Raw genomic sequence first — 20,883 nt, 5'->3', positions numbered from 1 at the left:
CCCTTTTAATTCATTTTAATTACTAGATTACCAAATTGCCCCTAACTTAAAAATTTTCTATTTCACTTATCTCATGTCCATTTTTGTCTACCAAGTTACCAATGGTATAATTACCATATACGGACCTCCAATTTAAAGTTTCATAACAATTGGACACCTCTAACATGTAGAACTCAACTTTTGCACTTTTTACAATTTAGTCCTTTTGACTAAATTGAGTGCCCAAACGTCGAAATTTTCGAACGAAATTTTCACGAAATTATTTTGTGAAATTGTAGACCAGAAAAATATAAGAAAAATAAAATTATTCTCATCGGATTTGTGGTCCCGAAACCACTGTTCCGATAACCTCAAATTTGGGCCATTACAAAATTGCAGATTGCGTACAACGCCTTTGAAATCTTCGTTCAATCTCTGAATCTTGACATGTTTTTCTTTTGTAATTTTAAGTTGTTTTTTTCAAGTTTCATTGAGAATTTAGGGATTTTTAAGTATTTAAATACTTTGGTCAATTTGGTTAACCAACTGAGTTAATCGGAATATTTCGATTCGGTTAATTTTTTTTGAAAAAAATTATGTTCGATTAATGATGAAAGGATTATACAATTTGTTAAATTCAATTAATACTAATTCAATTAGATTAATAACCATTTGAACACCCCTAATCTTAAAACCTACTTTTAATTCTAACGTTTCATTTTTCTCATTCTTCTAGATATTTTCTTTTTTACTTTTATTTCTTGTTCTTCAAAAACAAAAATACCATTCGAAAACTCCAACAATGCTATTCTCCATTTTTATACATTGATTTGGTCTCTTTCACCGATTCAAATCATGCCACTTGAGTATATATCTTTTATCCACTTATTGATTGAGATTATTAGGTCACGAATTCAAGAAATAAATTCAAAATATGAAGAAAACAACTCATTATCTACTTAGGTAAAGTCAGTTTATAAAGGGGAATTGGATAGTTGAACTTGGATTAGTATTGGTGATTTGATTAATTCCATCGTTAGTTTAATTTTAAAAATTTTGCAAAATATAAGAGTGAGCATAACCCATAGGTCATAATTGATGACTTCATACAATGACTGTGGTGTCTGAGCTGAAATTCAGGGGCTTTAAAGAAGGGTCAATTCAACAAAAATATAGGCTTACAATTAGAAAATGAATAGATCGCTAACGTCGTGGGTTAGCTCAAAGGCTGAGCTGAATTTTCGATCCATTAAACCAAAACTTGAAAACAACCCACGAAGCTTATGATCCAAATTCATTTGATTGTTAAAATTAAATATTATACTCATGGTCGCTCTAAAATAGGATTTGTTCGATTTTAGTCACTTAAATTTTTTTCTTAATTTAATCACTCTAATTAAGATAATTGTGCAAAGTAATCCTCCCATTAAAAATTCCATTAATCACTAACAAAAAGCACAATCATCAATCAACGTAATATAGGTTTTACCTCTTTCTTTTCACAAACTTGGGTTTTGGTTGCGAATTGTGAAAAACACATAAAAAAATATCATCGGATCTTCACTGGAAATCACCGGAACAGGGCAATTGGTGGTGAAGGAATCGTCGGAGTCAACCGTTTGGCAAAGCAACAACAGTGAAAAAGCAAAAAGGTTCGTTCTTTTAGAGACTGTGAATCTCGTTTTGTATTCCTCAAATGGAAAGCTTCGATTATTTGACGGATACGTGGTTGTCGGGTATGAACTTAATCGCCTAACAACCTTTAACTTCAAGGAAGAGTTCGTTTGACCCATCACCATGGCTTTTCTCTTTAAAGCTAAATCACTGAGAAAGCTTTCGTCGATGTCCAACAAATGACAATCCCTTACATTTACAACTTCCATTTCTTTGACCTATACTTGCCGACTATGTCATTTGGGTACACAGAAAGATCGTTAGACAATAATGTCGAACCATGTTTAATGAGGTTTTAGGTCAATGTCAATGGGCAGCTAAAGCAATACACATGGTTGGCAAAGACAAAGAGCTAGACCATGTTTTGATCGGTGCCGAAGGATAAGTGCAGGGTCTACTGTTTGAGTAACTATTATGCATATATTCCTTAAATTTCTTAGAAAAGCCTATTTGGGCACCATGAAGAGTACTTAGAGGCTTACTTGATGAATAACTAAGCCATACTTGAATCAATTTCTCTTAATCCCATACTCAATCAAAGTTGATATCATTTTCACTCTTTGAAGATCAAAACCCTTTTGACAAAACATCAATCGCAGCCAAAGAAACAACGGATTTAACATAAACGCTAACATGATTACCATTGATGTCACCAAGTAAAGGGATAAAATTGGTATCAAACTCCACAACGAAGCTAAAAGAACCCTCGTCGGCCATTTTCACAATCTTCCAAAAGCCTTGCTTACTTGGCCAATGAGGCTCGAAAACAGAATTTGTTTGGATCAAACCTCAAGGAACACCCAAGTGTCTAGATTTGGGTTACCACCGGTTGTTCTGACTAGTAGAGAAAAATGACATTTATAAAAGAGTCTTTTGCAGAACTTATTGTTAGAATAAGTCATATTCTTTAGGGATATTGGTATTTGAATTATTCTATGTTACTATTATCTCTTATCTTTGATTTGATTTGAGTGTGTGGTTTTTATTCTCTATTAAGATCTTATTGTATGACTATATAAGCCAAGGTCATCGTCAGTAAAACTCAAGTCATTAAAAGTCTAGCTTGTTGTTTACTTGTGTTCTTGTGTCTTATATTAGATCAAAGTTCCCGACAATTTGGTATTAGAAGCCCCTCAAGGCTTGAGAAATTTTAGCAACAACATAGAAGATGACTCAAAAGATGAATTCTGACAACTTTATACAACCAACTAGTCCTCACCGGTCACTATGATCATTGGAGCATATTAATGGAAAATTTTCTACATTCTAAGGAATAAAGGGAGGTGAATCCTGACTATGTTGAACTAGAAAGAAAAGCACCTTAGTTAAATACACAAAGAAAGAAGAATGATGAGACAAATCATTCTTAACAAGAATACTACCAAAGAAATATAGGATACCATAAATAAAAAATATGAAGGAAATGTAAAGGTCAAGAGATCTTATCTTCAATCTCTCCACAGAGAATTTGAAACGTTTGAGATGAGGAATGATGACTGAGTGATAGAGTACTTCTCAAAGGTCATGAAAGTGAACAACAAGATGCAAACTTATAAAGAAAATATGCAGGATGTTAAAGTGGCAGAAAAAAATTCTAAGCTCTTTAACTGAAAAGTTTTAACTATGTTGTTTGTTCTATTGAGGAATCAAAAGGCACTGATGCTCTCACTATAGATGAATTACAAATCTCATTAATAGTACATGAACATAAATTTCAAAGGCATCATGGAGAGGAGCAGTTTTTGAAATTGACATATGATACAGGAAAAGGTCGTGGTCGTAGTGCTTATAAAAGAGGAAGAGGGAGAGGGAGGGGGAGAGGTCAAGCAAGTTTTAACAAAGCAACAGTGGAAAGCTACAAATTTCATAAAATTGGACATTTCTAAAATGAGTGCCATGAGAATATAGAAACAAACTATGTAGAATTTGGTGAGGAAGATGACATGCTTCTAACGGCTTTTGTGGAACCAAACGGGTTTAGAAAGAAAGATACTATTGGATCTAGTACCCTAAGTGTAGTATATTCATTTGTAACTTGTAATTTTTTCGAACAGATTGGTTAATAAAACAAATTCATTAACTAAAATTAATATACTTTGTATTATTGTTCTCATATAGTTTTTGCACCCAAAGTAAAATAGAAGCAAATGTTGCTCATTGGTTGTCTAATGTTTAAACTGATACTAAGCGGTATTATGTAGTTGGTCGTAATACGGAAAAATAACTTGTATTAGTACACGAACCTAAACATGTCCCTAGTCTAATCGAAAATTAGAAAACCGATTGAAAGACTAATATATCATCTATCAAGTCTAGTTGGGAGATGCCTCATCTTGGGCATTGGAGCGAATGACTCTCAGAAGATAGAGACATAGATATGATTGACTGGATTGACAGTACATCAGACTGGACCTAAGAAGAATAGATCCTGAATTCATTTATAGATTTATTCACTTGTGACGTTCATAGTGTGGCGTACCTAAATCCTGAGTGGATGACAAACTATGTATGTGTGACTCGTACACTTTGATGTAAGTAAAAGCCTGAATTCGAATAAATAAGGAACCGAAAGTTGGTGTGTTGGGTGTATGACTTCTGCAGTAGGTAGGATTATTCACAGCAGTGGAATTCATAGCTTGAGACATGGGTAAATGATATCCTCTCATTGGCATTTGATGAAAAGTAAATGTGGCCACGAGTTGTTCGTCTTTTGTGATGAATGACTTGATTACTATTTGATAGTAATTGACTTTTCATTAAGGAAGATGTAATGTTTACCATGAGATAAAATAAGATCATATTGGGAGAATGGATATTATCCCAAAAATATTACGGATATCCTATGAGGGCAACACACTTATGACAAGGTCATTGGACGAGCACTGATCGAGTTTCTTTCGTAATGGTATGCCATTAGGGAGAGCTCAGTCCCGATACTATAGTGGAATGACTTTGTGACTAAATGAGCTTATAATTAATAGGCGAAAAGCTGGAACTTATAAATCATTTAAGCCTCAATTGCATATGTCCAACCGGTCCCTCCACTAGCTTGTTGAAACCAGAAATGAATTGCATGTTGAATCAAATGAACAGAAATTAATATAAATGGTGAAAATGGAGAAATGGGAAATCATTTGAAAATGATTATAGTTTTCTCCAAAATGAAAATGAAAATGAAAATGAAGAAATGAAATCATTTGGAAATTAATGTGGTTTTCTCCAAAATGAAAATGAAAATGAAAATGAAAAATGAAGACGACCTGAAAAATGAATTTATGTTTTTCGAATTAAATGAAGTTCGAAAATAGAAATAAATCATTTGGTCATAGTGAACCGTTGAATACGAAAATATTAAATATATTTTATCATAGATTCTTTTACGTTAAAGTCTTCATGATTTTAATGGAATTAAAATTGTGTTGAAAAAATTATTCAATTGGAAACATTGAAGTTTATTTTGGGAAATAGAAATACAAATATTGAGTTGGATTAAATTATAAAGTCTTGGGTTAAAAGCCCGGGAAGTACTTGTAATTGGACCCGATATGGAAGAGGTCCAAAAGCCCTTTATGTAAAAAGGGGTGGATGACTAAAAATAGTTAGGGTTGCTGCCGCCTATTTTTCTAGTTAGACTATGAGTTTATTTTTCTAGTTGAAATAAACTTCTACAATTGCATAAGGGTTCTACCTTCTCTCCTTATAAATAGATGGCAACATTAAGGGTATTAACACAACTTTTAGATATTGTTATTCTGCCCAAAAATAGAGAGACTTTTATTCTCTAAGAATTAAGTATATTATCCGGAATAATGATTCTACACTACACCAAAACAGGCTTTTAGCGGCGCTTCTAGCGGCGTTTAGACAGAAAACGCCACTAAAAATCAAGCTGTAGCGGCATTTCTATAAAAACGCCGCTGAAGGTCAATTATTAGCGGTGATTTGTAACAAACACCGCTAAAAATAAGCATTAGCGGCGTTTTTATAAAAGCGCCGCAGAAAGCCAAAGACAAACGGCACCGTTTTCTAAGTTTTTGGGGTCTTTAGCGGCGTTTCTGTAAAAACGCCGCTAATACTCAGGTCTTTAGTGGCGTTGCTTTAAAAGCACCGCAAAAAGTCTAAATCCAACGGCACCGTTTTCTGAGTTTTGGGGTCTTTAGTGGCGTTTTATGTAAAGTGCCGCTAATGCTCATATCTTTAGCGGCGTTTTTTTTAAAGCGCAAAGCCTAAGCTCAACGGCACTGTTTTCTGAGTTTTCGGGGTCTTTCGCGGCGTTTATGTAAAGCGCTGCTAATGTTCAGGTCTTTAGCGGCTTTTTTTTAAATGCGCCGCAAAAAGCCTAAGCCCAACGGCACCGTTTTCTGAGTTTTTGGGGGTCTTTAGCGGCACATCTATAAAGCACCGCTAATGCTGAGGTCTTTAGCGGCGTTTTTTCAAAAGCGCCGCAAAAAGCCTAAACCCAACGGCACCGTTTTCTGAGTTTTTGGGGTCTTTAGTGGCGTTTTATGTAAAGCGCCGCTAATGCTCAGGTCTTTAGCAGCGTTTTTTTAAATGCGCCGCAAAAGCTTAAGCCCAACGGCACCGTTTTTGAGTTTTTGGGGTCTTTAGCGGCGTTTCTGAATAAGCGCCGCTAATGCTGATGCCTTTAGCGGTGTTTTTTATAAAGCGCCGCAAAAACATTTTATCTATATATTTGCTATGTAATTTGTTTATTTATATTAATTAAAATCCAATTTATTTTTAATTGAATATTTGTTAAAAAATGAATAAATTTGAAATAATGACACGTAGATATAATTTGAAATAAAAAAACATAGAAAAATATTTGTTAAAAATGGAGAAATTAAAATACTATAATTTAATTAAAATAATTTTAAAATTTTTTGGGTACATAATTGATTGATTTTTAATTTATATATTAAATAATTTCAAATATAATTTTAAAAGATACGATAGTATTAATTTTAAAATATTTAATTTAATTATCATTATAGTTTAGGGTAACGTATATATATGGTTAATTTAGGATTTAGGGCTGGTTAATTTAAGAGTTACAATTTTAAGGTTTAGATTATAGAAATAGGGTTTATTGGTTAATTAAGGGTTAGGGGTTAGAGGTTAAATGTTAGAAGTTTAGGGTTTATGGATTCGGTGTTAGGTTAGAGTTTAGTGTTTAGACTAATTAATATATTTTAAATTATATAATATTAAATAATGTTTAGGGGTTAGGGATTTAGGGTTAGCTAGGGGTTTAGGATTTAGATTAATTAGTGTTTTTTATTTATATATTAAATAATGTTTAGGGGTTATGGGTTAGTGATTCGGGGTCGAGTTAGGGTTTAGGATTTAGATTAATTAGTGTTTTTTAAATTTATATATTAAATAATGTTTAGGGGTTGGGGGTTAGTGATTCGTGGTCGAGTTAGGGTTTAGGATTTAGATTAATTAGTGTTTTTTAAATTATATATTAAATAGTGTTTAGGGTTTAGGGGTGGGGTTTGGGGTACTTAGGGTTAAGAGTTAGTGATTTAAGGTAGATCAGATTAAGGTTTAAGCTCAGATTAATTAGTTTTATTAATTTATATATTAAATATGTTCTTAATAATAAAATAAATATATTTAAATTATGAGTATATATTACTAAAATATATTAATTTATATATTGACCGCTTATATATTAATGGTTAAATTAGGATATTAAGGTTTATTTGAGACTTGTTAAATGATACAATTAATTAATACTAAATAGTCTGAAAAATATTAAACCTTAACAATTTGATATTTTTATATGAATATATATATGATTAATTATTTAATTTGGACAGGACCAAAATATAAGAAAAAATAAAAAGGAAATAAAAAAACAAAAATTTATAATTTTATCAAAAACTTTTAAAGATTACTTAAAACTTTAATAATTATTTACTAAAAATTTTAATGAAAATACAATAAATAAATAAATAATATGAAATTTAGCGGCGTTTTTTAAAAACGCCGCTAATATATACAAATTTCCCAAAACGGCACCGTTTTGTTAAAAGAATTTAAATTTTTTACTGGCGGTTTTGCCAAAAACGCCGCTAAAGGTGGACATTATAAAAACGCCACAAAAAAAATTCCAAGCTGGTTTGATACGATGTCGTTTCAATTTATGGATAAAATTTAAAATTTGGAAAAACGGCGCCGTTTCTTTACGTGCTTTAAAATATTAGTGGCGTTTCTGTATAAAACGCCGCAAATGGGAATACAATAGAGGCGTTTGTTTTAAAAACGCCGCAAACGAGACTTAAAGTTACCTTAAACGGTGCCGTTTCCTAAGAGGACATTTTGACTTAATCCCTCCCCTCCGTCTCCTTTACGATTATTTGAAGAAACTTAATTAGCAGAGGCACAGCAGCGATTCCGCAGGGAAGAAAAAAAATTAGCAAGAAAATAAGAGGAGCCGACATCTCAGGAATCAACAGAAGAGAGAACATCGATCTTTACACCATTGTTGGGCAAAGCTGCGAGATTTGTATCCCAGGTAAGCCATTTCTGTCGATGACCGATTAAAATTTTAGGGTTTTGTTTTTCTGGGTTTAGGGTTTCGATTAAACTGATTCTGTCATGGAAATTTATGGATTCGATGAATCGATTGGGAATGGGCAATTTGCGCATATTTTTAACATGATTAATTACAAATTTGTTGAATATTTTTTGTTTATTCTGTCGATGTTAATTACAAATTGCGATTAAAAATTTGTTTATTCTGTCGATGTTAATTACAAATTTTTTGAATATTTGTTGAGTTGAAATCATTACGGAATTCATCTACTTGAGTTTAAAGCTGAAGCTTTTGAACCCACACCTGTATTTTATTCTCCCCCTCCCACGGTTCATATGCCTAGATAGGAAGACAATACCTAAGTCTGATTAAAATTCAAATTTTTCTACTCAAACTCCCTGTTCCTATCACCCTAGCTCCCCCAATTTCCTATATTACCATTTGATTCAAGAGCAATAAAATCATTAACCTCTAGCTAGATCCATTAGAAGGTCAGAAAAAGGAGGCCTTGATACTCAAGGATGAGAAGTCTGTATAATACATATCAGTTCGGTTTTGTAAAAAAAATGCAATTAATTAGAAATAATCTGGTTTTTCTAACAGTTCAGTTACTAGTCTTTTTAAAATTTAAAATACTTTTTTTATATAGTATTTTTCAATAATTTAGTCATAAATTATTAATTTTATACTCTCAAAAAATAAGAAACTGACTATAAATTAAATAAGAAATAGGTTTTGGTTAGTTTGAATAATTGCGGTTTTAAACTTCTGAACCAAAAACCAAATTTGTTTAACTATAACCCGAACCAAATTTTGCAGTTGGAGTCACTTTCCAGCTTCCTTGGGTTCTTTTTGCTCATTCCAATTAATGCTTTTATTCTAGATACTTCAAGTAATAATTTCACATATTACACCAAGTTTATCATGTCAACATTTCAAATCCACATGGTACTCATAACTGCTAAAACATAATAGATTAAAGTCAAATCGAAGCCCTCAAGACAAGAGAATTCGACCTATAGAACTTAACCAATATTGTGGGTAAATAACACGATATATAATTAAATTATTTCACTACACCAAAACAGGCTTTTAGCGGCATTTTTAGTGGCGTTTGGATAAAAAAACGCCACTAAAAAACGAGCATTAGCGGCACTTTACATAACACGCCGCTAAAGATTGAGCATTAGCGGCACTTTAAGTAAAGCGCCGCTAAAAATGAGCATTAGTAAAAAACCTAAGCCCAACGGCATCGTTTTTTGACCTTTCGGGGCTTTAGCGGCGTTTTTGGAAAAGCGCCGCTAATGCTCAGGGTTTTAGTGGCGTTTTTTGATAAGCGCCGCAAAAACATTTTATATGTCTAATTACTATTTAATTTGTTTGTTTTTATTAATTAAAATTCAATTTATTTTTAATTGAATATTTGTTAAAAATGGATTAATTTGAAATAATGACACGTAGAAATAAATTGAAATAAAAAACATAGAAAAATATTTGTTAAAAATAGAAAAATTAAAATACTATTATTAAGCCATAATTTTAAAATTTGTTGGGTACATGACTGATTGATTTTTAATTTATGTATTAAATAATTTCATATACAATTGTAAAAGATACGATAGTATTAATTTTAAAATATTTAATTAATTATTATTACACTTTAGGGTTTAATATATATTTTTTAGGGTTTATGGTTTAGGGCATATGGTTAATTTAGGATTTAAGGCCGGTTTAGGAGTTACAATTTTAAGATTTATAGATTATGGAATTAGGAATTATGGATTAGGGGTTTTGGTTTAAGTGTTGTGATTTAGGGGTTAGGGGGTCAGAGATTAAGAGTTAGGGATTTGGGGTTTATAGATTCAGTGTCAGGTTAGGGTTTAGGGTTTAGATTAATTAGTGTATTTTAATTTATATTAAATAAGGTCTAGGGGTTAGTGGTTAGGAGTTAGGGATTCGGGTTAGAGTTTAGGGTTTAGATTATTTAGTGGTTAGGGGTTAAGGGTTAGAGGTTATAGGTTAAGAGTTAGTGATTTAGGGTTTAGAGATTTGAGGCCGAATTAAGGTTTAATGTTTAGATTAATTAGTATTTTTTAATTTATATATTAAGTAAGTTCTTATATAATTGTAAAAGAGGGGTTAGGGGTTAGGGTTTTATGGTTAATGTTTTATAATTTAGGGTTTATGAGATAGGGGCTAGGGGTTTAGGGTTTAGATTAATCGGTATTTTTTAATTTATATATTAAATAATTTCTTATATAATTGTAAAAGAGATAATATTAATTTTAATATATTAAAATTATGATTATAGTTTAAATTATTTGTCAATAAAAGTAACAGATTGATATTGATAAGTAACTATCTATTTTGGATAGGACCAAATTATAACAAATAAAAATGAAATACAAAAACTAAAAATTATTATTTTATCTAGTTCTTTTAAATATTACTTAAAATTTAAAAATTATTTATTTAAAATTTATATGAAAGATACAATAATTTAATTTAAAAATTGTAAAAAAGTAGAGTGTTAGCGGCGTTTATAAAAAAACGCCACAAAAGGTAAGAATTAGAACCGCAAAAAAGAGAGCAATAGTGGCGTTTTTCTGCCAAAAGCCACTAATATTTTTACAAAACGACATCGTTTTGTGTTTATATATTTTTTTAGCCCAAAATTTCAAATGAAATATTCTTCTTTTCCCCCCTTCTTTTTCCCAAAATCGATTCCCCCATCCCTAGAAATCTCTTCTTCTTTTTCCCCTATTTTATTTTTCCCAAGCCATTTCTCCCCTACCCCGATTCCCTTTATTTCCCCCCCTAATTCCCCAAATCGGCAGCCCTCTGCATCCTTGTCGACACACTTTCCCCTTCCACCCTTCCCTCCAAAACCCAAATTCCTTCAAGCAAAACCCAAACCCTCCTTCAAATTATCCTCAAGTTTTCCTTTTTTCTCATTTTTGGTATTGCGCAAGTTCCAAATATTGTTGGTGTTTTGCCTATGAATCCCGGATAGAATGATAAATTTTAGAGGTAAATGTTTAGCGATTTTTAGCATTGAAGATGGTGGTTGTCGGGCAGCAGTTTATGTTTACATCCGTATTCCGTAAACGGTTAAAGCGTCCACTCCTTCCTCTCTTGTCTATCTTCAATTTTCTCTGAAGCTAAACCGTCTGATTTGGGATTTAAATTGAACATTGCCTTCTTCGCATGTATCTCAGAAGTAGGGATCTAAGGTTAGAGGGTTTGTGTTTATTCATACAATGTGCTAAGCAGTTATATGATTGCTCATTTTTCATCTCTCTGCTGTTAGATTAGGGTCTGATAAATCAATTTTATATGAATTTTAAATTGAATGTTTCTTCATCAGCGGTTTGATTCAGTATGGAAGGAGAGGTTTGGAGAATCCGCTGAAGTAGACAATCTATATACTGTTGATGTACAAAAAGTACTTCAAATGGAAGACTTAAATGAGGTATACCGAGAATTCTGCTGTTGTCTATGCTTTGTGTAATAATTTTAGACTACAAATTTCTATTAGAATGTTATATTTTAGTTGGAAGTGGTCAATTGTATTAATTTCAGTATGCTGCTTATAACTCATGCAGGATGGTGTATAGGTCACTTCATCAGATTATAACTCATGCAGGATGGTGTATGAGACATAGCAGTTGGACTGACTCTGACTCTAGCCTATTTAGGGAGCAAATGAATCATGAAACAGTTCCAGCTTTGTTGATGTAGGTAACAATATTTATTGCTAGTAATTCCTAGTTGGAAATCATGGAAGTAGAGAAATATGAATGGCGAATCATAGTTTGTAAAAGGTGATGGAATCTGTTTAAGTTCTTAACATCACCCTTTTAGAGTCTAAAAAGGCCATCCTATTGTTCTCTTTGTAACTCATGGATCTCCCTTGTTTATATTTCAACTAGCAATTTTCTGATGTGGTATTTGCAGTCTGCAAGATTCTTTAACAGATCAAATGCTTACTATTTATCACTTTCCATAAAGTCTGAGCCAATGCACAATGGAAAAAGGTGTTTGGGCAACTGCACATTTCTGACCAAAGTAGCAAAAATGATCTGCACCAGGCAATTGTAAGTTCGTTCTACTTGATATAAATAGTAATGATGGAAGCTTGCTTTACCATGGTTGATGTGTATCCTAGCAGTGACTGTACCATGTTTGTGCATGGCAATTACTTGTGAAATTTAAAAGTTAATGTGGATTAAAAAAAAGATTAAGACTAATTTGAATTTTTTATCAAATTCAGGGATTAAATGTTGATTTATCTCAATAATTTATGTTTTAAAGAATAATTATCTGAATAAAAGGTCATTTTTTCCTCTTTTCCGAAAAGAGACAATTTATTGTTTTTATTAGGAAAAGTTAACATAAAACGAATCTGTTCTACTTTAGTTTGATAAAACCACATCTTAAAATATATTCGTGTTTTTAATAATTTTATTTATAAATCATTTATTTTTTAAAATATAAAATCTTTTTTAGCACTGTGGATTTATGAAATATAGTTTATAAAATTGGAGTAAGAAAACTAATATTTTTCTAAACTGTCTTTTTTCTTTGTTGTCCTTCTTTTTGGGATGTTTGTTGTAAAAGGCAGGTTTTATATTTTCAGTTTTGTTTTTTATTATTATTTAAAATCAGGGTAAATTAAAAGTTATTTGGAGACAGTGTGCAACAATAAAACATATTAAAATTTAAGTTGAAATTTTGGAAATAATATATTAATTTTCCAACACTATAAAAATACATATAAAGGTATACTAATATAAAAAAAAAATAGTGTCAAAACAGTTAAGAGTAGAAGCATTGTAGAATTTAGATTACTTGAATTTTCAATAAAACATTACTTTTGTATAAAATTTCAAGTTTCTACTCAACCTTCATTTTTTTTTCATCTCAACCATTTTCTTAAACTTTAATATTCAAATTTTAAATTTATTTAATATTATTAGATTATTCATAATAATTCACTTTGATTTGCTTTTTGCTTTTTCTATTTAGGTTTTGGGTTATTGACAAAATAGAATTTTGCTTTATAACTTTTAGATACTATTTGGTAAAATTTCAAATTTGTTATTTATAAATATTCTTTAATTTGGTCGAGCAAGTAAATTATATAGCATGAACAACAAATAGTGCAGATCTTCAACAAATAAGACAGTAGAGTTGGTTGATTCAAAAACTAATGGAGATCTTTCACGTTCCAAGTCCGAATCAAAGAATGCGGATGAAAATCTTCTCTGTCTGACAAGAGATGCTTAGTCGGATTTTGTTCCAGATCTTCAACAGCAGGTAGTATATAATTTTTCCTTTTGATGAATACAATATTTCATTACAGGCCAAACTAATGTTTGGCAAGTTGAATAGATAATAGGCCACTTCTTACTCAAAATGTATATTTGCTTGCCTTAAGTTCATGCATGAAAATTTTGTTGGCCTCTTTTGTGATGTTTTACTCTTTAATTTATTATAAACATTCACATGCAAGTTGTAGGGTTAAAGGTCGAGTTGTGCAGGTTGCTGGAAGAGAAAAAATCAGCTGTTCTCAGGTTAAAAATCAGCTGATTCGAATCAGTATTTGGGATTATATTTTTAATTCACACTTATCTTTTCTTTTTTTATAGTAATTGATTTTTTTATAGATTTTTAATTTTTTTAAATAGAATTTAAGAGAGACATCTGAAGTAATTTGGGGGAGTCTTCGTTTTACAGATTAATGTATGAAAAAGAGAATATAGTTTAAGTGAAAGTAAAATAGTAAATTAATCACCTACTTTTTTTTTTCTGACTTGTATATATATACATATATATATGTTATATGGCAGGTGAGGAAAGAAAAATTAGGAGACAGAATTACAGCACTTCACCAGCTTGTTTCACCATTTGGGAAGGTATAAAAAACTTTAGATATTTGCAAGAAAAGAAAAAAAAATCATGTTTTAACTCAGTTAATTGCAATCATTTTGATGAATAGTTTAATTTTGGTTGATCATTGGTTTTTTTACATTTTAAGTGTAGGCACATGTTGATCACTGGATTTTTTATATTTTGCTCCAATATGAAGTACAGACATTCTTTGTTTCTTTGCTTTATCTAACACATACACTATTTTGTGCTTACTTTGAAGAGTGCAAAGGAGAAGCAATTCTTATATGATATTGTTGCAAATGGTCAGAATGTAATTGATGTGGATAAGTAAGTGAAACTTAATATACATGCTACACCACCTGCAGGTTCATGGAGACTATGCGAGTTTTGGGTGATGAGATCTGCTATTGTGCTAAAGACTGTTAGTATCATCTATTTCATTTACTTGCGAAATACATGTTTAGTTCTTTTAGTGTTTTTTTACATTGTTATTTTTCTCATCTTTTTCTTTTTTGTAATTAGTTGTGTAGGCGTCTTATCTTAAGTGGTGAGGTCTGATTTCATTTTTACTCAGGATCCTTGTGAGTACTGGAAGGTTGGACAACATGCTTAGCATTCTTTTAAGTTGCTAAAAATTTGGAGTCCAAATGTATAACATGCTTTGCATTCTATTCATTTTTTGAATCTAGCTAGATGACACAATAACCAAAACCATCGAGACAGCACCAGATGAAGAACTCTGAGAATCTAGAGATCTGATTCTGCACATTCGTAGGAGAAATTTGTATCAGGTGGAAAACCTTTGCATACTTTCACTTCATTTTTGTGTTTTGATCATGGTAGCATTCAAACAAACATGCTATTATTATTATTTTTTAAATGTGAAAGACGAAACTTACTGTATATTGTGTTTTTTTTTGTGTTAGTTCTGTAACCAAGATTTACTTGATTAAGAAAATGCATTGTATATTTAATTACCTTGCATATGTATTATTTATTTTAGTTTTGATTCTAAATTTTTATTTTTACTTAAGTTTTCTAACTTTTGGATTTTAATTGTGTTATTAATTTATTATTTTAAATTCTAAATTTAAATTCATTAATTTTTATATTTATATTTAGTTTTAAAGTTAAAATTTTTGTAGAAAATTTAATTTAAATAATATTTTTTATTTATCCTTAAAACATAATATAATATTTATTATAGAAATAAATATTATTTAAAAAAATTATTTTTTTAAAAGACATATTTTTAGCGGCGTTTGTGTCAAAAGCGTCGCTAAAGGTCTATTCTATAGGGGCTTTTCTTACAAGTGCCGCTAAAGGTCATGGTCTTTAGCGGCGTTTGTAGGAAAAGCGCCGCTAAAGGTCATGGTCTTTAGCGGCGCTTGTAGGAAAAGCGCCGCTAAAGGTCATGGTTTTTAGGGACGTTTGTAGGAGAATTGCCGCTAAAGGTTATGGTCTTTAGCGGCGATTGTAGGAGAAGCGTTGTTAAAGGTCATGGTTTTTAGCGGCGTTTGTAGAAGAAGCGTTGCTAAAGATCTTGGTCTTTAGTGGCGTTTGTAGGAAAAGCGCCGCTAAAGTTAGCGACGTTGTCATTAGCGGCGTTTTTGGCGGCGCTTCTAGAGGCAAAAAAAAGTGCCGCTAAAAGCCTGTTTTGGTGTAATGTTTTTTCTCTAATAAGTCATTAAGAAAAATCAAAGTCGAATTTGGTTAATAGGGTTCATTAAAAATGAATTAGGCTTACATTTGCAACCCAACAAGCCTTAAACCTAGGATTTAGGGGGAAAAAGTAGTGGAATATATATATATTTGGCACTTAAATTTGTTCAAAAAAATGTATAAAAAAATTAATATTATACATAACTTGATTATTTAATATTATACATAAATTACATAACTTAATTAATTAATATTATACATATATTACAGAACTTGCATTAATATTATACATAAATTACATGACTTAATTAATTAATATTATACATTAATTACATAACTTACATTAATATTATACATAAATTACATGACTTAATTAATTAATATTATACATTAATTACATAACTTACATTAATATTATACTTAAATTACATAAGTTAGTTAATTAATATTATACATAACTTACTTAAATTACGAATGATGATATTTAAACTATTTTATATGTGATATTATTATTGTAATTGTATACTAAGTTTTTCACACTAATTTATTTGTATTGCAGATAAAATGCCTAGAAGAAAAGTGCGATCGCACCGCATTGTTCAAGGTACTCCAAACTCGGCGGAAACAAATAGCACTGAACAACAGACTGCTATTGGATCTTCGAATGTTCCGGTTACACCTGAGGAACCTATAGAAGTTCAAAGTAATTTAACATTTAATTTACATGTGTGTTGACTTCTTGTTTGTTTTTTTTTAAATTTCGTATATTACAATACTTTTATTTTTCAGATGAAACTGGTGGGACTCGGAGAGTTCGCGGACGTACAGTACTGAGCGATTTATACGATCTAGATCCAGTCGAGCGTGTCCAAGTATCCAGTAATAGCTTTGGTCAGCCTGTTGGATCAGAAGCTCGCCTTTTAGCAGGATACATGGGCATTCTAGCACGGAATGCAAATATGTTGCCAATTAACTTCAAGTCATGGCATAAAGTGCCCGAGAGTAACAAGAACCAAGCTCTCGATTTGATTAAGGTAACAAAACGTGTATGTCATTTATAATACTTGGGTTTAAGTTTCGTTTACATTTACTTTCTTAAGTTGTGTTTTTTGTAGGCGAGATTTGCTCTAGAGGTCTCCGATGCTTATATAAAGAAGGCATTGAGAAAAAGATGGAGAGACCATAAGAGCACTTTAAAGAAAGACTATTTCAAGACAAAAACAACACTCGACGAGAGATTACAAAATGTCCCGCCGGGAATGCTGAGGTACCAGTGGGAAGAGGTCGTTAGATTTTGGACTTCGAAGAAAGGAGAGGTATGTGTAACTTATAAAATTTTGTACTTATTTTGGTGTATAGTATTTTCTAATTAACGTACTAATAATTTCATAATGTAGGATCGTGAACAAGTTGGAAAAAAAAGTAGGGAGCAATAAAAATTTACTCACACAGCTGGGTCAAAAAGTTTTGCGTGTGTAGCTCATGCAGAGGTATTTTGAATTTTTTAATATTGGCAGATATTTATTACTTTCTATCAATTAATATTTTTACTATTGTATTGTAGGAACTGTCGTCCGGTCAAAAAGTTGGCCGCCTTCAACTTTTTGACATAACACATAGGAAGAAAGATGGAAACCCTATGACTCCTGAAGCTGCAGAAATCATGGTACGTTTGCTTCATACAATTTCACTTGTTTTAATTATTTATAGTGTTTATTAATAAATGATTTATTTCATTTATTGTAATGCAAATATTGTTAAGTTATGTTGCATTGGGTTTTTTAATATATATTGCGTTCCTAACTATGTGATTTATTTTTTAGGAAAAATTAAAGGATAAAAAGGCGGAGTATGAAGCGATTGCTTCCAGTGATAATTCTGTTCATATTGACGACATTGATAACCGGATTATCACTGAAGTTTTGGGTCCTGAAAGGTATGGTCGAGTTCGATTTCAAGGATCTTTTGTTAACCCATCCCAATATTTTGGATCTAGCTCGCAACAATATATGCCGTTGAGGAGTCGAGCTGAAGCTGAAGTTCAGAGGTTAAGAGACCAGATGGCTCAGATGCAAGAGACAACAAGTGAGCAAATTACACAACTTAAAGCGGAGGCAATATCGAGAGAAGCTGAGGTTCAAAAAAGATATGAAGAACTCCAGCAGCAGCTTAGAGCAGATGCAGCAGCGAGAGAAGCTGAGGTTCAACGAAAGTATGAAGAACTCCAGCAACAGCTTAGAGCAAATGCGGCAGTAAGAGAAGCAGAGGCGGCAGCGAGAGAAGTACAAGCTGCAGCGAGGGAAGCAGAGGCTGTAGCGAGGCAAGTAGAGGCTGCAGCGAGGGAAGAAGAGCAACGTCAAAAGTTCGATGAACTCCAGCAGCAGCTTCAGAGTATGATGAAGATGTTTCAGCAGTCGCAACAGCCGCCGTCCTAGACTATCGTGTAAATATACTTCAATTTTGACTTTTAATTATCATTTTAACTTTGAACTTTTTTGTAAGAATAATACGAATTTTATTTTATTTATTGATATTTATTATATTATTTGTTTAATTTATAGATTTATTACTTTTGACTGGTTTAGATATGATTTCTTCTGATTTGTTTTTACAGGAGGGCTAAAAATATAAAAAAATTTATTTTACAAATCTGCCAAATTTAGTGGCGTTTTTAAAAAAACGCCACTAAAGGTGTTGGCCTTTAGTGGCGTTTTTGGTAAAAGCGTCGCTAAAAAGAAGGTTATTTACCGACGTTTGTGGAAAAAGCGCCACTAAAGATCATGGTCTTTAGCAGCGTTTTCGGGAAAAGCGCCGCTAAAGACCATGATCTTTAGTGGCGCTTTTATCCGAAGCGCCGCTAAAGACCTCAATCTTTAGCGGCGTTTCCCACAAAAACGCTGCTAAAGACCCTGATCTTTAGCGGCGCTTTAGTGGAAGCGCCGCTAAAGGTCTTTGTCTTCAGCGGCGTTTTTTAGAGAAGCGCCGCTATAGACCAACACCTTTAGCGGCGTTGTCTTTAGCGGCTTCTGTTGCGGCTAGATATAATTGAACAATGAGCATGTTTAAAATCACCATAAATATAATTTATCTATTAAACAATGAGCATGTTTAAGTCAAGGACTTTGATTGAAATTGAACACCTTGTCTAAGCTAATTATTTAACATAGATATACACTGAATTATACTGAAAATGATGTTATATATAAACACACACTATGTTCATAAACAAATACAAGAAATTCAATCATTTGTGGAGTTATCAAATCAATTATGTATTATTTATAACAACACTTTTAGGTAACATTCAAAGAACGGTTGCAAGAAGAAAAGCCATTTTCTTTACCCAACTTGCTTATAAATGAAACCCTAAAACTTCAATAGTATTCAAAATAGGAAATGTGTTGCTAATTCCCCAATCGGCTTTCTTTTGTCTTACTTCAAAGTTTTAATAAAGGAAATCTGGTGAGGCTATGGTTCAGTTTTGTATTATGCTAACCAATGGAAATAAGCTATATTAAGGCTTTCTTTCCATGGGACTGTGTTCACTTTTGATGAGGTTAATAACAGTAGTGTCAGTGAGATTAATAATTGTAGCAATAAGATTGAATATTGTAGTAATATGATTAAAATCAATGATGAAATATGTGTTTAAATTCAAAAGCATCTGTAGCCGTGAGGTGAAAGTATAAAATAATTTAATAATATGTTAAATAATAAAATATATTAAATTTGTATTTATCTTAAAGAATAATTTTACTAATAAATAATTAGATTTTCATTAATTATATTTTTATTTATTTTTTTATTATTTATAGATACTTATCTATAATTAATTCATATAATTTTTAATATTATAAACATTATATATTATTAAATTATTATAAAACTCAAAATTTTATATTTTATATAATAAAAAAATAAATTAATATACAATTTTTATATATTTATTTTAAATATTAAAATATATTAAAATCATTTTATATTAAATAATAATGAATTTATATAAATATTAGATTTTAATATAAAAAATACCATTTATATTATTCTTATATAATAATAAGTTTTTATAAAAATTCTAAATAATATATAACGAAAGTTAAAAATTTAAATTTTTTCTAAAATAATAATTTTGGGAGCTAAATAAGTTAAATAATGATTCATGTGTATCATACTAAAGTATCTTCTTCTTTTTTTTGCTTTGAAAAAAAACCTTTTAAATATATATGGTTTCAAATTTATTTGCTCTAATATGAAATTACTTATATTGTAACCAAATTTTAATTTGGCAGGTTTAATTTTTTAATTTAACTCGGAACAATTTCACTGAATTCGACTTGACTCGATTCGAAAAAATTTCAAATTGAGTTAGGATTTGATAAAATAGGACTCATCAACTCGATTAACTCAAAATTTTTTTACTCGATCCGATTGAACTCTCACCCTTAATTTCAACAACAAGCTAATGTGCAGGATTCAGAGGATGAAGAAGGATATCGACATGGTTAACATAGGGTGAGGAAACTTGCCCAATGGTATGCTCGAGATGATGTGTTTCGCCTAAAGGTAGATTTTCCTAAGGTTGATGGTAATTTTGAATATAGAGGGTTTTATGGGCTAACTTATAGAAGTAGATGGATTTTTTTTACTATATGAAGATTTTTAGGAGAGAAGGGTGAGATTAGTAGCATACGGATTAAAGGGAGTAGCCTTAGCTTGGTGAGAATATTTATAAGATACTAGATTTTTATCCATGAATTATGAGCAATATCTATTCCTGTAATATTAATGGCAAGATTAGTAGCATATGGAGCGAACATGGTGCAAAATGAAGCAATTGCTCAAGGCTCCATTTTTATACATGAATTATGAGCAATATTTATTCTTGCAATATCAATTGCACAACTACACTATGGAGTTCATGAAGCTTGCAAAAACACATCTGAAGGAGTCCAATAGGCAATAGGTATACAAATACCTTAATAGGCTAAGGCCTGTAACGCAAGACAATATTGTTGTGCAAATGTTGGCAAACATTGTTGGAGCACGAAATATGGTGTTAAAGGCAATAATGATGGTGCAAGAGTAGAAGGCAAATTTGACTAAGAAAAATCACCTCCAATATGCACAAA

General features: G+C 31.3%; 2 long non-coding RNA genes across 15 annotated transcripts; both read left to right on the top strand.

Moving 5' to 3' along the window:
* The first annotated feature begins 10,880 nt into the window (after window positions 1-10,880).
* Window positions 10,881-16,788, top strand: LOC107904834 (uncharacterized). Of its 14 annotated transcripts, XR_005916494.1 has the most exons (11): window positions 10,911-11,430; window positions 11,565-11,669; window positions 11,803-11,934; window positions 12,155-12,294; window positions 13,361-13,516; window positions 14,050-14,115; window positions 14,458-14,513; window positions 14,615-14,687; window positions 14,782-14,883; window positions 16,314-16,457; window positions 16,544-16,788. It is a non-coding gene; the product is annotated as an uncharacterized lncRNA (long non-coding RNA). The 14 variants fall into 14 exon arrangements; XR_005916493.1 differs by having other exon boundaries at window positions 10,910-11,430; window positions 13,361-14,115; XR_001686361.2 differs by lacking the exons at window positions 16,314-16,457; window positions 16,544-16,788 and adding an exon at window positions 13,719-13,773 and having other exon boundaries at window positions 14,782-15,125.
* Window positions 16,789-16,869: 81 nt separating this feature from the next.
* On the top strand, window positions 16,870-17,421 carry LOC107903100 (uncharacterized). Its single transcript, XR_001685704.2, has 3 exons — window positions 16,870-17,070; window positions 17,152-17,244; window positions 17,319-17,421. It is a non-coding gene; the product is annotated as an uncharacterized lncRNA (long non-coding RNA).
* The last annotated feature ends 3,462 nt before the right edge of the window (window positions 17,422-20,883 follow it).

The sequence above is a fragment of the Gossypium hirsutum genome, chromosome D07, assembly GCF_007990345.1.
Source record: "Gossypium hirsutum isolate 1008001.06 chromosome D07, Gossypium_hirsutum_v2.1, whole genome shotgun sequence".
Classification (NCBI taxonomy): domain Eukaryota; kingdom Viridiplantae; phylum Streptophyta; class Magnoliopsida; order Malvales; family Malvaceae; genus Gossypium; species Gossypium hirsutum.
This window is presented reverse-complemented; position numbering and strand designations above follow the sequence as displayed.